A 17,105-nucleotide genomic window follows, 5' to 3' on the forward strand; every position below is an offset into this window, starting at 1 on the left:
AACTTGTAATGAGGCCCAAAGTGTATAATTTGTTCAGTGCATTACAGCTGCCTGTCCAAATTGCGGTTGTGAAGTGCCCTGCGCATCGCAAAGCCACTAATTATGTAACTCTGCAACAACTATGCCAATGAGGTGTCAAGATACTGTGCTTTGAATTGTATTGCCTGTAATGGTGAGTCAACTGATGAGACAAGTTACAATCTTCTGTTTAGTGCTACAGATACCTGGGAGGAAGTTAAGAGGTTGAAAGAATAAGTGTCAGAGAAAGAACAGCAAGGCTGGGTTAGAGCAGGTTGTGTCACAAGCGATGAAGATGTTTAGATTTCAAGTGGTAGAAGAGTTGTGACAATAGTTTATTACCACCAGTGGCTAGGCATTATCATGTTCCTGCTCATGTTGGCCGTAATGCTATGGTTAGGATATTGAAACAGAAATGTGTTTAACTCCAGATTCACACTGATGACAAAGGTCCTATGTCACAAATGTGTTACATGTCAGCAGATGAATGTAGGCAAATGCACAGCAGTTACACTGAGTCACATAGGCAGATCAGGTGGACCTTTCAACAGTATGCAGCTTGGTTTTATTGAGTTCTCCATGTACAATGGATTGAGACACATCTTGGTCATTGTTTGCGTTTTATCTTGTTGCATTGAGGCTTAGCCGACTAGGAGAAATGACAGTTTCACAGTTGCTAAACTGTTACTTAGTGAATTGATTGAGAGGTTTGGATTCCTGACTTCTCTATAGTCTTTCTCTCCCACAGAGTAGTCCATCACACTTATGCCACTCGGAATTAGGGGTCCCGCTAATTTTAAAGCTAGTTAAAACCCAACCGATCTTGCTATGGCACAATATATGGACTTCTGAGTATACAAAGCTGAACCAAGAGATTATAGGCGATTACCTTAGGTCCTCTAATGTAGGTAAAGTAAAATGGTTGGGCTACGTAAAAAATGTTATGAGTGATCCAGGACACCCAGACTACTACTACAAACCAGAAACACTACGAGCTGTCACAGGAAAAAACCTAAAGAAAGAGTGCTTGACACATTTAGATGAACTAAGTCTAACCGCTGAACTGTTTAAGCCAAGTGTTCTTAAACTTAAAAACTAGCTGATCTTAACCTCACCTGGGATGCAACTATATCAGGAGATGAGCAACGAACAGCACAGATTAGTTTTGACCAGGTTTAGGCTAGATCTTTTCCATCACTTGGTGAGTTTTCCAACCATAAACGACTAGTCGAGGCCTATGGCCAAATGCCTGTGTGACACAGCCACTGAGCAAAGTTCTTTCCATACAATTCTATTCTGTTCACTGTATAACTCGCCAAGAAAGATACTATTGCTGCCATTACTGAGATCCATGAACTTGAGACAATGTCGACCAGCTTATGGGTTCCTACAGTCTTTGCCAACCATATACATCTGTAACATCATGTCTAAATTCCTATGGGCTATCCTCAGACACAGAAAAATAATACATTTTACTAGCGACTCAGAAGTAAATTCCATAACTATTGCCATATGCAACCTGCTGGGTGATCGTAATCATTTTCACTGTTCTATTCCTTGTTTTTTTATGATATTATGCTAAACAGTTAATGTAAATATATACATATATATTTTATTTCCTTTTAAATATTTTTTGCACAGTTTTTAATTACAAAACCCTGTATTTTACAGTTTTATTTTGTCTCAACACAATCCATTCTACCTGAGTCTTAACGCTTTACTTATATGTTTGGTTTGTGGTTAATGTATTGATTTTGTTTTCTGTATGTATGCTTTTATGGCAAACTTCTGTTGAATAAAGCTTATTTGATTGATTGACTGAGGAACACACCTCATCAGTGAGGTCCTGAAATTATTATGTGCAGCATTACAAGTTGAGCAAAGACTACATTGCAGGTACAGGCCTGAGGCTTCCGGATCGGTGGAGCAAGTTAATGAAACTTTGAATTCCAGTTTGGCGAAAGTGTGTGCCTCCACCTTTCTGAAATGGCCTTATGCATTGCCTCTTGTTTTGATGAGTGTGAGGTACTCCAGACAGAAAAACTGGGCTGTCCCCACATGAGATTATTGTGGGGCGCTATGAGATTACCAGCTGTACCTGCAAACATGCTTGTGAACATCACAGATGACTCAGTACTGGGTTATTGTAAAGGACTACCTGAAGTGGTTCATTCTGTGCCTCATCAAGTTGGAGAAGCAACCGTCCAGCCACAGCAGCAGCTTTTCCACAACTTATAACCGGGTGACTATGTTATGGTGAAAAAGCATGTACGAAAGTTTTACTTAGAACTGAGGTGAAGGGGGCCACACAAGGTCGAGCTGGTGATTATGACAGCTGTGAAGTGTGCTGGTTTCCCCAACTGGGTACACACAGCTAATACTTGCAAGGTTCCAGTTCCCCTTGATAATACACCACCTATTCCTGAAGGGTTGGTTACAGAGAGAAAGAAGGGAACAGGTTAGTTAAGCAGTTGGGGATGCACAAGTAACTGATACAGCACAATTGAGGGCTGAGTGAGTCAACAGCAGTGGTTGGTACAGAAGGGTTGAGACAGAAACAGTTGGTTCCAAAAAGCCCAGATGCCGATGAAGGACCTAGTGCTATAGCAAAAAGAGTTGTACCTGGAGACAAATGGCCAAGTGAGCAAACCGTGTCAGTAGTGCAAGTGCCCCTAATGATTTCAGAAGAAACTGAAGAATCTAATCAGAGCGACAGTGATACAGACAAACCTGTAACTCGGAATTCAAAGAGAAAGAGAGTACCCTGTCAAAAGTATGCAAGACCTAAATTGACTTATTTTGCAGGAAATAACTGGGAGAAGGGATTTGCAACCTTTTGCTTTAACAGTACATGTCCAGTTGAACATTCTTGAATTTGTTCTTGTGGCAGAACTGAACATTAACATTTTGTTGCCACTTGATTAACTGAGACATTATATCCTGGATGTGCTTATTGGTGATTTTTGTTTTGCACTTCATTTAGAGGCTTTTTGAACATCTGGTAGAAGAACTTGATGAACTTTCTAGAAGCTCAAGAAGATTTTTGCAACTAATATTAAACTTTGCTGATGAGACAATTTTATTTTTTGCTTTGCTCACAAATACAAAAACAAGTGGAAGGGACAGTTGATATTTTTGTTACCGCAATTTGCATTTTTTGCATTTTAAATTTTTGATTTTTATTTTTTGGTCTGAAATTAGCGAACTCATGGAGTCGAACAGAAACATGAGTAATAAGCTTAAGTACTTATTGTAGGAGTGTTAGTTGTGAAGGTTATAATGATTCTTTTTTTGCTTATTGGATTAAGTTTACCTGCACCATTTTAAATCAGAAAAGGTTAAATCCACAAGTGCTCAGAGTTCCACAAGCCCTATAGCAAATAAAACGTTCTTGTTCAATGAGAAATATTGACATGCAGATGGATCCAGAGGTGATGTCTCCCCATGCATATAATAAACTATTATATGAATATTTTAATACCATGAAAGTTAAAAATTGCAACGTCTGCACCCAATTACCTTCATCAGTTAGTGAGGAAATCACAAACGTATGTATCCCCTTGACTTATGGAATTTCGTGTAGCTTGTTGCTGACTCTTTTGTATCAGCAAGAGTATTTCCAGTATTATTACTCTAATTACAATTTGGGTTTTTTCAATTGTCCCTATCATGAAGCATTTGAGCAGCATTGCTAAATTAAACACATTGACACAGTGGAAGGTTTCTTTGAAAATACATTGACATTTGATACAGTCTATGCCCATTGTAGAAAATGAGTTTATAGGACATATTGAAGAAAAAAGGGCAATGAAAGCAAAGGAAAAGAAAGGAGGAGGACTACATAGTTGAGATAGAGAAAAAGAAGCGTGTTTATTAGCAGGAAATCAAGGATCCCTTGCCTTAGACTGCCAACATGCAAGGGAAGCTGTGTGTATATAGACCTAAATCAAAAACGGACACAGAATTTGTAGGGACTAGTGAATGTAGACATGTTTTTTGTTTAATAGTGTTTGAACATTAATGTTAGCTAGGCAAGTCCCCACCATACCGGGAGTGTATTTGATCTGTGGGGTAAAGGTTTATCATAAGTTACCTAAAGGATGGTATGGATCATGTTATCTAGTTTTTCCAAAGATTTATCATGTGGAGCATTTCAATGATCCTGTCTGGGACGAGAAGTCAAAGACCCAAGTCAAGAGAGATGCTAGTGCTTCATATATAGTAGGAAATATTTTTATGCCATAATACCATCTGTGAGAGTGATCCTGAATGATCACAAGAAGGAAGTTGTCAACAATTGTGGAAATGTTGTCTACAGATACAGCAGGTGCCTTTTTTGTAAGTAGACACAGAAATGGCTGCTCTAAGATCAACGGTTTTGCAAAATTAACTTGCTTTAGACATCCTTTATGTGAAAGAGGGCGGAGTCTTCAAAATGCTGCAGGTTCAACAATGTTGTACCTGTAGGAAACTGGCCCATTGTTTGCAGTACCTCCCCCCACACTTCTGCCTGATATCTGATGCTAACTTGACAGAGTGTGTGCTGAGATCCTGCTAACCAGGCCCGAGCACCAGTGTTCTTTCCCTAAACTGTACTGTTTTTTCCACAATTGGAACACCCCTGGCACACAGCTAAATCCCTTGTAAAAGGTACCAGTGGTACCAAGGGTGGCTCTGTGACCAGGGAGGGTACCTAAGGGCTGAGCATTTATTGTGCCACCCTAAGGTACCCCTCACCAAACACATGCACACTTCTATTGCAGATTGTGTGTGTTGGTGGAGAGAAAAAGGTAAAGTCAACATGGTACCCCTCTTAGGGTGACAGGCCCACAAACCACTTCCAGTGCCATAGGTAAGTCACCCTTTCAGAAGGCCTTACAGCCATAAGGCAGGGTGCACTATAACACAGGTGAGGGCATAGCTACATGGGCAAGATACCCCTACAGTATCTAAGTCCATTCTTAGACATTGTACGTGCAGTGTGGCCATATTGAATACAAGGGCTGGCAGTTTGTCATTATGAAGTCCACAGTTCGATGATGGCTTCCCTGAAGACTGGGAAGTTTAGTATTCTCATCACCATAACTCCATACTGATGCCAGTGTTAGATTTATTGTAAAATGCACACAGAGGGCATCATAAAGATGCCCCTTAAATTTTACCCAAACCTTTAGTGCAGGGCTGACCAGTCTGTGCCAGCCTGACACTAACAGACAAGTTTCTGACCCCAAGGGTTGAGAGCCTTTGTGCCCCCTGGGGTCAAAAACAAAGCCTGCTCTGAGTGGAGGTGCTCCACACCTCCCCCCGCAGGAACTGTAGTACTTAGCTGTGCGCCTCAAAGGCTCAGGCCTCCTGTTACAGTGCCCCAGGCCACTTCAGCTAGTGGTGATGCCTTCCCCTCAGACCAAGCCCCACTTTGGGCAGCAGGTCCGGCAGTAAAATTAGGAAAAATAAGAAGGAATGACCACTTCAGTTGGGACCACCTCTAAGGTGTCCAGAGCTGAAGTGTCCCTTCCTCCTTGCAGAATCCTCCAACTTGGTTTGGAGGAGAGGGATCAATAGGGATAGGAATGTGCCCCCCCTCCCCAAAGGGAGTGAGCACATGAAGGGTGTAGCCACCCTCAGGGACAGCAGCCATTGGCTACTGCCCTCTAACCCCTGTAGGACCCCTAAATCTAGTATTTAGAGGCACCCCTGAACCTTACTCACCAGATTCCTGGCGACCTCAAGAAGAAAGAAGAAAGAATGCCAGACCGAACCCAGCAGTGAAGACGCCTGCTCCAAAAAGACAATGTATCCTGTAGGACCAGCGACCTCTACAAACCCCCAGATGACTGCCTGCCCAGAAGAGGACCAAGAATTCCCAAGGACAGCGGCCCTGTCCAGAAGAAACCTCTGAAATATGGCTTCAGAACCACACTGGATCCGCGAGCCCTGTCCACTCTGCGCCTGACGCCCACAGCGTGCGTCCAGGTGGCCCACCGGTCCAGAGAAGGTCGCAAGGTGATTCTGACTTCGAGTCCACCCTGGGTTGACCCCTCCTGGCCAACACAATGAAGCCTGCAGCCTGAATCCAGAGGATCCTTCCCCGACCGGATCCGACGAAGATACCTGACGCCCAAGGAGACCCCTACACCCGCAGCCCCCTAGCCTTGGGGAATCTGACCGACAGTCTAGCAACCTCCAGTAGGCACCTTCCCTGCCTGTCTGCCTTTTGGTTTCCCGGATCTGGCCCCCTGGTCCCAGCCTGAAGCATCTTTTGTGACCCCCAGTGTTCCCCTATTGAAAAGCATTGAGCGCCCAGCTCTGTGTTTGCACATTGCACCCGACCGACCCTGAAGGTGTGCGTTTGGTGTGAACCTGTGCCCCTGACCCAGTGTTGACCTAAACCCTCCAGGCCTGTGTCCTGGAACCACGGGTACTTACCTGCAATCTGCTTTCTACCGAGCACCCCTAGTCCTCATAGGATTCCATTGTAAACCCGACGCTGCACCCAGCAGGCCCCATGTTGCTGGTAGTGCACTTTTGGGGTCAGCCTAAACTTTGGCCTGTGGACATCCTAACCCCCAAAGACTGGAATCATAAGTTGTGTACTTACCTGTTGACTGTGCTAACACTTCCCGCCAACCCCCAAGAATCTGTTGACTCCTTTGAAAAATTGCAGTGTGTCAACTATTGAAATTGAAAAGTGTTACTTGTAAACAAAGTACATTTGATACATATGCTTGATACATATTTACAACTGTACTTACTTGCAACAAAGACCTTCTTGTTCTAGTAATAAAGTAACAAACTATATGTTTGCTATATAAAACAATTGGCCTAGAGTTAGTCATTGAGTGTGTGTCTCATTCCTTGACTGTTTGTGTACAACAAATGCTTTGCACTACCCTCTGACAGGCCTAACTGCTCGACCACACTACCACAAAAGAGAGCATTAGTATTATCTGCTTTAGCCTCTTCAGCCTCTGGGGAATCCCTGGACTCTGTGCACACTATACATCATTTTAGTATAGTATATACAGAGCTAGCTTCCTACAGTACTTACATACCGGACAATAGTAAGGATCTGAAAAAGTACAATGTGAATATGACAAACCTGAATAAGGATTTGAATGAGTTAGATACAACGGTTGCCGTGAAATCAACAGGGAATGGTTTTCTGCAGTTGGAAAATGGTTTGGAAGTTTAGGAAAAGGAACTGTTGGCAGTATCCTGAGACATATATTGATAATAGCTTTGTGTGCATTAGTTGCATTGGATCTCTCTGCAAGTTATATAAGAAGCTGAAAGAGATGAGAGCAAAGAGAGGAAAAAAAAGAAAGAAGTTGAGCTGGAGACTAGACGGAATATCTATTACAGTGACATTACGCAGTTAGAGGAGTCCAGAAGATCTTACCTGGATCAACCTCAAAGGTTTTGATCCGTCTCATTGATAGAGAGATTGCAATTTGATGTGATGGCTTGATTTCCCATCAGACGGCTGACTAATGTGGCAGAAATTGTATTCCTACCTTTGGTGCCAGAATAATCATCTCTACATGGCAACCTTTGCATTTTGTTATTTGAAATTCTAATAAATTAACTGTAAAGTGGGGTACTGAAAACCTATATTAAGGTGCATTCACTGGAGATAGAGATCTATAGTGATGTTGCATAGCCCTAAGACTTCATGTATAATCAATTATTTGATTCCATGTGTTTTCCCATCATGTTAATTAATAGTCTGCACTTAAACAATAATGAATTTCTAAAAAGGAATGTTTTAAATATCACATGCAAATGCTGAAAATGCTGTTCTACATTGTCTGATGAGCTGTATCAACAGTTATTTCATTTTAAATCTATTGCAACATGAGCACTGATAAAGCTTATTAATAATTGATTCATAATTTTGAATATTATGTGTGCCTCACTTGATATAAATTAATGTGCCATTTTAATTCACTTTAGTGAGCCTATATGAGGCCTGCAAGGTCCTGTTTCATGATTGTGTAAAATGTTTAGTCATTCTTGTTAACATGACTTGTCTTTCAGGTTCTATTCCCATGAAATGCTAGCTTGGGTGTTCTATTGTTTTATGCATAGTTAGCCTGAGAAAATAACCTTGAACCAGTACATTGAGGAACTGTGGAAATGGACTATAGACAATTGTTTCAAACCTGTACAGATGAGCTAAGATGGATGCTTTGCTAATGATGGACTTGGGAATATGTCTCCATGCTGCAGTTCCATGTCATGCAATGAACTTTGAACAGTGAAGTCTTCTGATTGATATCATGCAGCTAATGGCCAAATCATCAGTCACTTCAGACTTTAATATAGCGTCCCCCAGTTGGATTAGCAGTATTCTGCTTGCCATTCTTGTTCCAGCACTCTCCACTTGGCTTTTCATGGACTCTGAGAGGAACAGACCTCTCAGCCCTTACCCGTCTTTTCAAATGCTTTGCCGAGTCTTAAAAATGTTTCCCTTGACAGGAGACGTATACTCTTTGTAAAAAAAATATATATATATTTTTATCCAACAGTTACTCAGCCTACACGTTAACATCATAATGGATCAATAGAATGAAGCATTATAGAGATAGAAGAACTCTACCTGTGGCCACAAGCAGTAGTTGAGCTATATAGCGAAAACAGTGACATGCACAGCACAGCGCAGACTCGACCCCATGGAGTCCGTATGGAACATACATCCAGGCCTTAAATACCTCCCAGCCCCTCCTTCAACAGCCTTCTTTAACTGCTATATGTGGCCCAGGAATTCCAGATCTTCTCAAATTTCCAGGGGCATCCCTGGCTTTTATAGATCACCTGTTCGGCTTGTTGGCACCAGTCCAAGTCTCTCTCCCAGTTTTGGAGAACTGGAAGTCTTATTGCTCCCCATGCCCTCACAATGTTACTCTTGGCCGCCCCAGCAGCCAGCATCAACCAGATCCTCTGTGTATGAAAGTACCATCTTGCCTGGCATGTTACCCCCATATTTCACTGTATATATGTTGTTTTAGTTGTATGTGTCACTGGGACCCTGCCAGCCAGGGCCCCAGTGCTCAGAAGTGTGCCCTGTATGTGTTACCTGTGTTATGACTAACTGTCTCACTGAGGCTCTGCTATCCAGAACCTCAGTGGTTATGCTCTCTCATTTCTTTCCAAATTGTCACTAACAGGCTAGTGACCAATTTCACCAATTTACATTGGCATACTGGAACACCCTTATAATTCCCTAGTATATGGTACTGAGGTACCCAGGGTATTGGGGTTCCAGGAGATCCCTATGGGCTGCAGCATTTCTTGTGACACCCATAGGGAGCTCTGACAATTCTTACACAGGCCTGCCACTGCAGCCTGAGAGAAATAACGTCCACGTTATTTCACAGCCATTTACCACTTCACTTAAGTAACTTATAAGTCACCTATATGTCTAACCTTTACCTGGTAAAGGTTGGGTGCTAAGTTACTTAGTGTGTGGGCACCCTGGCACTAGCCAAGGTGCCCCCACATTGTTCAGGGCAAATTCCCCAGACTTTGTGAGTGCGGGGACACCATTACACGCGTGTACTATACATAGGTCACTACCTATGTATAGCTTCACAATGGTAACTCCGAATATGGCCATGTAACATGTCTAAGATCATGGAATTGCCCCCCCCCAATGCCATCCTGGCATTGGTGAGACAATCCCATGATCCCACGGGTCTCTAGCACAGACCCGGGTACTGCCAAACTACCTTTCCCGGGGTTTCACTGCAGCTGCTGCTGCTGCCAACCCCTTAGACAGGTTTCTGCCCTCCTGGGGTCCAGCCAGGCTTGGCCCAGGAAGGCAGAACAAAGGACTTCCTCAGAGAGAGGGTGTTACACCCTCTCCCTTTGGAAAAAGGTGTCAGGGCTGGGGAGGAGTAGCCTCCCCCAGCCTCTGGAAATGCTTTGATGGGCATAGATGGTGCCCATCTCTGCATAAGCCAGTCTACACCAGTTCAGGGATCCCCCAGCCCTGCTCTGGCGCGAAACTGGACAAAGGAAAGGGGAGTGACCACTCCCCTGACCTGCACCTCCCCTGGGAGGTGCCCAGAGCTCATCCAGTGTGCTCCAGACCTCTGCCATCTTGGAAACAGAGGTGCTGCTGACACACTGGACTGCTCTGAGTGGCCAGGGCCAGCAGGTGACCTCAGAGACTCCTTCTGATAGGCTCCTTCAGGTGTTGCTAGCCTATCCTCTCTCCTAAGTAGCCAAACCTCCTTTTCTGGCTATTTAGGGTCTCTGCTTTGGGGAATTCTTTAGATAACGAATGCAAGAGCTCATCAGAGTTCCTCTGCATCTCTCTCTTCACCTTCTGCTAAGGAATCGACTGCTGACCGCGCTGGAAGCCTGCAAAACTGCAACAAAGTAGCAAAGACGACTACTGCGACCTTATAACGCTGATCCTGCCGCCTTCTCGACTGTTTTCCTGGTGGTGCATGCTGTGGGGGTAGTCTGCCTCCTCTCTGCACTGCAATTGGCGACATCCTGGTCCCTCCTGGGCCACAGCAGCATCCAAAAACCCTAACTGCGACCCTTGCAGCTAGCAAGGCTTGTTTGCGGTCTTTCTGCACGGAAACACCTCTGCACGACTCTTCACGACGTGGGACATCCATCCTCCAAAGGGGAAGTTTCTAGCCCTTGTCGTTCTTGCAGAATCCACAGCTTCTGCCATCCGGTGGCAGCTTCTTTGCACCCACAGCTGGCATTTCCTGGGCATCTGCCCACTCCCGACTTGATCGTGACTCTTGGACTTGGTCCCCTTGTTCCACAGGTACTCTCGTCAGGAAATCCATCATTGTTGCATTGCTGGTGTTGGTCTTCCTTGCAGAATTCCCCTATCACGACTTCTGTGCTCTTTGGGGAACTTAGGTGCACTTTGCACCCACTTTTCAGGGTCTTGGGGTGGGCTATTTTTCGAACCCTCACTGTTTTCTTACAGTCCCAGCGACCCTCTACAAGGTCACATAGGTTTAGGGTCCATTCGTGGTTCGCATTCCACTTCTAGAGTATATGGTTTGTGTTGCCCCTATCCCTATGTGCCCCCATTGCATTCTTTTGTGACTATACATTGTTTGCACTGTTTTCTATTGCTATTACTGCATATTTTGGTATTGTGTACATATATCTTGTGTATATTTGCTATCCTCATACTGAGGGTACTCACTGAGATACTTTGGCATATTGTCATAAAAATAAAGTACCTTTATTTTTAGTATATCTGTGTATTGTGTTTTCTTATGATATTGTGCATATGACACTGGTGGTACTGTAGGAGCTTCACTCGTCTCCTAGTTCAGCCTAAGCTGCTCTGCTAAGCTACCATTTTCTATCAGCCTAAGCTGCTAGACACCCCTCTACACTAATAAGGGATACCTGGACCTGGTGCAAGGTGTAAGTACCCCTTGGTACCCACTACAAAAAAGGCCAGCCTCCTACACTCTGGCATCAAGGCCGTCTGTCCTCCCTGGTTATATGTAGTAAAAGCCACCTGGCCTCTAGTGGTACCTTGAGACCAGTGACTCAATTCATTATAGATATCACCTCTTGCAAGTATGTCTGAATTATGGGACATTCCTAGAGTATACGGAAAAAAGTCCTCACCATTCCACGGCCTCTAGCACATAGTATGAAATCACTACGCCCAAAGCGATGTAGTAGTGTTCTGGAGTAGTAGGCTTGATGTAGTATTCGGAGTGCTATTAAATGGAAGCAAGCTCTAATCACGACCTCCCTAGGGCTCTGCAGTGCCTCCAACCAGTCATCATCCTCTAGCAACCCTATGTCGCCCTCCCAAGCCTCCCGCACGGAGCTGATAGTGTCAGGGGAGTTATTCATCGGCTTCCTGTATGTCAGAGAAATGGCTTTAACTGGCATGGGATCTAGAAGAAGATGGTCCTCTAACGGAGCCGACTCTGGTAGTTGGTCCCCTTCCATTATGTGACATTGCATGTCCTAACTGTAAATATTTGAATTGTTCAATCAATCAATCAATCTGGGAATTTGTAAAGTGCACTACTCACCTGTGAGGGGCTCAAGGCGCTGGGGGGGGCCAAGTCGAACAGCCAAGTCTTGAGAAGTCTCCTGAGGTAAAGAGGTCCTTGGTCTGACGCAGGTGGGTGAGAAGATTGTTCCACGTCTTTGGCGTTGAGGTGCGAGAATGATCTGCTGCCGGTTGTAGTTCTGCGGATGCTTGGGACGGTGGCGAGGGTGAGGTCGACGGAGCAGAGCTGTCGGGTCGGGGTGTAGAAGGAGAGCCGCCTGTTGACGTATTCTGGTCCGGTGTTGTGCAGTGCCTTATGAGCATGGGTGAGGAGTTTGAAGGTGATTCTCTTGTTGACTGGGAACCAATGCAGGTCTCTCAGGTGGCCTGTGATGTGGCAATGGCAGGGGATGTCCAGGATGAGACATGCGGAGGCGTCCTGGATGCGTTGCAGCCTTTTCTGGAGTTTGGCCTGCGTAGAGGGCATTGCTGTAGTCCAGTTTGCTGCTTCGGAGGGCTTGGGTGACTGTTCTTCTGGTTTCCGTGGGGATCCATTTGTATATCTTTCTGAGCATGGGGAGGGTGTTGAAGCAGGAGGAGGAGATGGCGTTGACTTGCTGGGTCATGGATAGTGAGGAGTCCAGGATGAATCCTAGGTTGCGTGTGTGGTTGGTGGGAGTCAGAGCGGTTCCCAGTGTGGCAGGCCACCAGGAGTCATCCCATGCGGAAGGGGTGGAGCCGAAGATGAGGACCTCAGTCATGTCAGAATTCAGTTTAAGGCAGCTGTTCTTCATCCATTCAGTGATGGCCTTCATTCCTTTGTGGATGTTGGTCTTGGCGGTGTCCTTGGTAAGGGAGATGATCAGCTGGGTATCGTCGGCGTACGAGATAATGTAGAGGTTGTGAGATCGGCGATGTTAGCGAGCGAAGCGATGTAGATGTTGAAGAGGGTCAGGCTGAGTGAAGAACCCTGGGGTACGCCGCAGATGAGGTTGGTGGCTTCAGAGCGGGATGGAGGGAGGCGGACTCTCTGAGTTCTGCTGGTGAGAAAGGAGGTGATTCAGTCCAGGGCTCCATCATGGATTCCTGCATTGCTGCAGCGTGTGCATAGGGTGTGGTTTAGAGTCCCCCATATCGATGTTGATTTTCAGGCCATCAGAGGAAACCAATGCTCCCTCTTTCCAAACATCCCCAAGGTGGTCAAGACCAATGAGGCTCCATTTATGAAAACCTCCCAGGTTTTCCACTGCCGGCAGTTGATCGCTGTCCCATAGTGGAGACATGTCTGTGAGCCCGCCCTCCCAACACAGAAATTTGGTGGCCTTCCTCTTGTTGACCGTAGTGAAAAAGTCCACAGACATACTATACAGAGTGTACTGTAGAGCATAGAGCAGGCGAGGGAACAACATCATTTTAAAGAGTGCCACTCGCCCTATTAGAGACACCGGAAGCCCTCGCCAGTAGGTAACATCACTATGGAGTTGCTCTAGCTGGGGAAGCAAATTTTTCCTCTGAAACTACTCAGCGCTATGTGACACGTACATGACCAAATACTGGAAACTCTCAAACACTACCAGGGCTACACATCTAGAGGTAAGTGTGGGCAAACCACCTCCCCCCCCACCTTCACCAGGGGAAAACAAGGGATTTGTCCCAGTTGATTGTGAATCCAGAATGGTTGGAGAAGAAGACTCTTGACCTAGCTTCTGAAATTATGACGCCTTCCCTTTTTTACCTACTTTTTTGCCAACTTTAGCTAGTCACCTTTTGCCCCAGATGTCATTTTTCCAATTATTGTCCTTTTTATTTTTGCCCTCATGTGTTTTAGCCCAGCATGTGCTAATTTGTGACATGCTTATCTGTATGGATTTCCCTTGCACCAGCTAGCTAAACTTAGCTGATTCTCAAATTGCCTTCATGCTTACAAGAACTGAACAGTGCTTGTTTTCAAATCATCAGAGGATTATTTTGATGTTTTGTATTGCTATTGTTGAAGTGCTTAGTCCATTCGATGTTAGTTTGCCTAAACTTTTTCTGACATCTTTGTCAACCAATAGTGATTCTGTATCTTTATGGGCTTGTTTTGAGAATCAGGTACATGAATTTGAGCATAAGTCTGTAATAAAATCTTAACTTTGTTCCCGACTGGGGTTTTCCTTGCATGGCCACATTGGTCATACTTTCAATTTGAATGGCTGTTTGAAGACTAATTTTTCCACCCCTTTATGCATGATAAAAAGACCCATTGACCTTGTTAAAAGCATATTCTAGAAATGCTTTGTCACTTCAGAATATGGACTAGCCACTAGGAAAATATTTCACTCTCGTATTTGTTGCTCCATATCAGAATGAATGTTCCTTTGTCTGTTTTCCTTAATTGATACTCTCACATGAATCTTTTCAATTCATAGAACTTTTAAAATGGTTAATTACCTTGCTAACTTGAGTAATACCATTGCTTTCTGTCCCGATCAATCCTTCTGTAATGACTTGGCTAGTTTCTTTCAGTCTAAGGTGGATCAAACTTTTCAAGCCTTCACCATAACCCAGTCAGGAACGCCACTGTGTCCCCCTAGGCGTGAGACCTTTGTTATAATGCAGGAAGCATACCCTCGTGGGTACTCTAAAACTTTTGTAAGTTTTTCTTTGCTGTCGATATCGAAGGTTGCCAACCTTATTCGATCCACTAGATTGGGGGCCCTTTCTGACCGTTGTTCTCCTAATACTCTGCAACTGGTCTCTGACACTGTAGCAGTACCGCTCACAGATTAATACGGTTTGGAAAAAAAACGTCAGTTCCCCCTCTGATTAAAAAACACGACTATGAATTCTCAAAATGTTAAAAGTTACCGTCCCATTTCATGTCTCCCTTTTCCAGTTGGGATCCTCGAAAAGGCAATGAATGAGGAATTACTGTCTATTACTTACTCTAACCACATTCTGGATTCCTCTCAACACAGCTTTAAGGCTAGCCCTAGCACAGAGTCGGCCCTTTTTGTACCCTCGGAAGAAATAAGAAGGGTGGTTGGTCAGGGCGGGAAGGTGGCATTGATCCTTTTGAACCTACCAGCCACTTTCGATACGGTCAATCACTCTCTTCTTATAAACCGTTTGGAGACCATTGGCTTTAGAAACTCTGTTCTCTCGCTTCTTTCCTCATTCCTGCAAGACAGAGAGCAAGTAGTGGCCATTGGGGGTTATATCTCTGTCCCTTTCACCCTCCCTTGTGGAGTCCCACAGGGCTCTTCCCTTTGCCCACCCCTGTTAATGTCTATGTCACTCCTTTAGCCAAACTTATTCGAAGTTTTGGCTTCATTGTCATCTCTTATGCGGATGACACACAAATTGTGGTATCAATATCTGCTAATGAGAAGGAAATTGCCAAAAACTTCAAGAACTGCATGGCACAGGTTGTATGCTGGATGGAGAGAAAATGTCTTGAATTAAACTTAGAGAAAAATGAGGTATTGTCTTAGGTAATAATAGTAAGTTCCTTCTGGAATAATACATGGTGGCCATCAAGTTTAGACGCACTCCAGACCCCAGTAAATAAGGTCAAAAATCTGGGAGTCATTTTCGACAGGAATCTATCCTTCTCAGAACAAGTCAGTTAAACCATGTCAGTTTGTTGTTAACATCTTAGAACCCTAAGAAAGATCTTTCCTTTCATTCCTCCAGATCTTCTGAAGGCTGTGATTATGATCACCTAAAAAATTGATTTCTGCAATGCCCTACTTTTAGGCTTTCAACAGTGGCTACTGCGTAAACTACAGAGCCTCCAAAATGCTGCCACTAGGTTGCTTTTGAAGATTCCAAAATTTGGGTCAATTTCACAGTAGCTATGAAGCCTTCATTGGCTCCCAGTTCAGGAAAGGATCAAATTTAAGGCCCTCTAAGTGGTTTACAAACCCCTTCATCAGACTGGTCCTGAATATTTCCAAACGACCTTCAAGTGGAACATACCCAGACGTACTCTTAGGTCCAGTTTGGCAAATCAAATTGCTGTCCCCAAAATTAGAAACGCCAGGTGGGGCAGCAGGAGTTTTTCTTTCTCTGCTTCCAGACTATGAAACTCTCTGCCATGGTCTTTAAGATCTCAACCCAGTCTGATCACATTTAAGAAGGGGTTGAAAACGTGGCTCTTCCCCAAGTTGTTTAACTAACATGTCACCATTTCCTACTGTTGTGTCAGGGATACTAGCGCCAAGACGCCCTGGGGCATTTGAGCACTCTATAAAATCCATTTACTTACTTAGCTGTATTGCGTTCATTTTGTTTGTAATAGAACATTGACAAAGCCAAAAGAAAAGACCTTGCACAGGCAAGTCCAATTAGCTTTGTCAATGCTTGATTTATTTTTGCATGGCTGGTACATGCACAGAAGCCTGGAGGGGGTGGGATGCTTGTGTATACCGCACCTGAGGTTCTGGGAACTACTTTTAGGGCCTTGTATTGAGGTGTAGGCAGGCTCGCTTGTAGAGCAGGCATTTTAGAAACGTTTAGGCGTGCAAGCAGTGGGTGGAGTTGTTTACCACAGGCACTAACAACATGTATCAAAGTTAAGGCATTATAATTGTCAGGATCGGGTACGAACACATAGGGAGACCTTTTTTAGGTGACTTCATAAGGGGGTAGGGTGATGCTCGTCCTGCCAGAGCTGTTCTTGGAATACTTAAACTGTTCTATTAACCCACCATATGCAAAAAACGCACTTCGCGCAACATCTGTTTCTGTCAAGAGGGGGAGAAGGGACTGCCCGTTGCACACATCTACACACGATAAACCAGTTCTGCCTGATCCAAACATATCTGCCGCTCAGAGACAGAACATAGAGGCAAGTGTACAACACTAATAACTGTTTGCAAAAGGCGAATATTGCCTTTTGCAACTTTGCAACTGCATAATGGCCTTTCCCAATGTACTAACCCTATTTTGCGAGCCGGCATGCAAATACTGACTCGCAAATTAGGGATTGCAACTTGCAATTAGGAAGGGGCGCCCCTTCCTAATTGCAAGTCGCAGGGGGATGTCTGATCGTTTCATGACCACAATTGCGGTCGCAAAACAACTGTAGTTACTACCAATTTCA

Source organism: Pleurodeles waltl, chromosome 12 (genome assembly GCF_031143425.1).
Source record: "Pleurodeles waltl isolate 20211129_DDA chromosome 12, aPleWal1.hap1.20221129, whole genome shotgun sequence".
Taxonomy (NCBI): Eukaryota; Metazoa; Chordata; class Amphibia; order Caudata; family Salamandridae; genus Pleurodeles; species Pleurodeles waltl.